The sequence below is a fragment of the Centroberyx gerrardi genome, chromosome 21 (genome assembly GCF_048128805.1).
Source record: "Centroberyx gerrardi isolate f3 chromosome 21, fCenGer3.hap1.cur.20231027, whole genome shotgun sequence".
Taxonomy (NCBI): Eukaryota; Metazoa; Chordata; class Actinopteri; order Beryciformes; family Berycidae; genus Centroberyx; species Centroberyx gerrardi.
Genome location: NC_136017.1, coordinates 21,415,409 through 21,417,908, shown reverse-complemented (window position 1 = coordinate 21,417,908; position 2,500 = coordinate 21,415,409).

Below are 2,500 nucleotides of genomic sequence, written 5' to 3'. Positions count from 1 at the left end.
AAGGGGCGCACAGCCTCGGGCAGGGCGCCCCCCTACCATCCCTGGAGCTCCAGGGAGTACCAGGAGCAAATCCAAATAGAAAAAAAAAAGTTAAAGTGCAACCGCCACCGGGGGCTCGGGGTGAAAATCCTGCCCGGGAAGAGGCGCACAGCCTCGGGCAGGGCGCCCCCCTACCATCCCTGGAGCTCCAGGGAGTACCAGGAGCAAATCCAAATAGAAAAAAAAAAGTTAAAGTCCAACCGCCACCAGGGGCTCGGGGTGAAAGCCCTGCCCGGGAAGGGGCGCACAGCCTCGGGCAGGGCGCCCCCCTACCATCCCTGGAGCTCCAGGGAGTACCAGGAGCAAATCCAAATAGAAAAAAAAAAGTTAAAGTCCAACTGCCACCAGGGGCTCGGGGTGAAAATCCTGCCCGGGAAGAGGCGCACAGCCTCGGGCAGGGCGCCCCCCTACCATCCCTGGAGCTCCAGGGAGTACCAGGAGCAAATCCAAATAGAAAAAAAAAAGTTAAAGTCCAACTGCCACCAGGGGCTCGGGGTGAAAATCCTGCCCGGGAAGAGGCGCACAGCCTCGGGCAGGGCGCCCCCCTACCATCCCTGGAGCTCCAGGGAGTACCAGGAGCAAATCCAAATAGAAAAAAAAAAGTTAAAGTCCAACCGCCACCAGGGGCTCGGGGTGAAAGCCCTGCCCGGGAAGGGGCGCACAGCCTCGGGCAGGGCGCCCCCCTACCATCCCTGGAGCTCCAGGGAGTACCAGGAGCAAATCCAAATAGAAAAAAAAAAGTTAAAGTCCAACCGCCACCAGGGGCTCGGGGTGAAAATCCTGCCCGGGAAGAGGCGCACAGCCTCGGGCAGGGCGCCCCCCTACCATCCCTGGAGCTCCAGGGAGTACCAGGAGCAAATCCAAATAGAAAAAAAAAAGTTAAAGTCCAACTGCCACCAGGGGCTCGGGGTGAAAATCCTGCCCGGGAAGAGGCGCACAGCCTCGGGCAGGGCTTCCAGGGCGCCCCCCTACCTCCCTGGAGCTCCAGGGAGTACCAGGAGCAAATCCAAATAGAAAAAAAAAAGTTAAAGTCCAACCGCCACCAGGGGCTCGGGGTGAAAATCCTGCCCGGGAAGAGGCGCACAGCCTCGGGCAGGGCTTCCAGGGCGCCCCCCTACCTCCCTGGAGCTCCAGGGAGTACCAGGAGCAAATCCAAATAGAAAAAAAAAAGTTAAAGTCCAACCGCCACCAGGGGCTCGGGGTGAAAATCCTGCCCGGGAAGAGGCGCACAGCCTCGGGCAGGGCTTCCAGGGCGCCCCCCTACCTCCCTGGAGCTCCAGGGAGTACCAGGAGCAAATCCAAATAGAAAAAAAAAAGTTAAAGTCCAACCGCCACCAGGGGCTCGGGGTGAAAATCCTGCCCGGGAAGAGGCGCACAGCCTCGGGCAGGGCTTCCAGGGCGCCCCCCTACCTCCCTGGAGCTCCAGAAAGTACCAGGAGCAAATCCAAATAGAAAAAAAAAAGTTAAAGTCCAACCGCCACCAGGGGCTCGGGGTGAAAATCCTGCCCGGGAAGAGGCGCACAGCCTCGGGCAGGGCTTCCAGGGCGCCCCCCTACCTCCCTGGAGCTCCAGGGAGTACCAGGAGCAGAAAGAAATATTTTGTTTAAAAAAATGACAAAGTGCTGCGGCACTTAGGCTGTGGGGCGAAAACAGGCGGAGTACCAGGAGCACAAAGTTTAAGTTGGAGTACCAGGGGCACCAAAGTTTGAGTTGGTATACCAGGAGCAGGAAAGTTTGGGCGGATGGTAGTCTGCTTGTATCCGGGGAGGGGTGCTTAAGAGTGGGTCTGCAGGTTCGGCTGGTGCTGGGGTTCCTGGATGGTGGAGGTTAGGGGCCGGAGATAGGGGGCAGCTAACAGGTGTGTGGGTGGCCGAGGCAGGGGCTCCAAATTGGGGTAAAAGTGAGGTGGAGGGCCCCCTGGAGGTAGGGGGCCGATAGCAGGTGTGTGTGGCCGAAGCAGGGGCTCTAAATTGGGTAAAAGGGAGGTGGAGAGCCGCCTGGAGGTAGGGGGCGGAAAGCAGGTGTGTGTGGCCGAAGAAGGGGCTTTAAATCGGGTAAAAGGGAGGTGGAGAGCCGCCTGGAGATAGGGGCCCGCTCCCAGGTGTGTGTGGCCGAAGCAGGGGCTTTAAATCGGGTAAAAGGGAGGTGGAGAGCCGCCTGGAGATAGGGGCCCGCTCCCAGGTGTGTGTGGCCAAAGCAGGGGCTCTAAATTGGGTTAAAAGTGAAGTGGAGAGCCGCCTGGAGATAGGGGCCCGCTCCCAGGTGTGTGTGGCCGAAGCAGGGGCTCTAAATTGGGTTAAAAGTGAAGTGGAGAGCCGCCTGGAGATAGGGGCCCGCTCCCAGGTGTGTGTGGCCGAAGCAGGTGCTCTAAATTGGGTAAAAGGGAGGTGGAGAGCCGCCTGGAGATAGGGGCCCGCTCCCAGGTGTGTGTGGCCGAAGCAGGGGCTTTAAATCGGGTAAA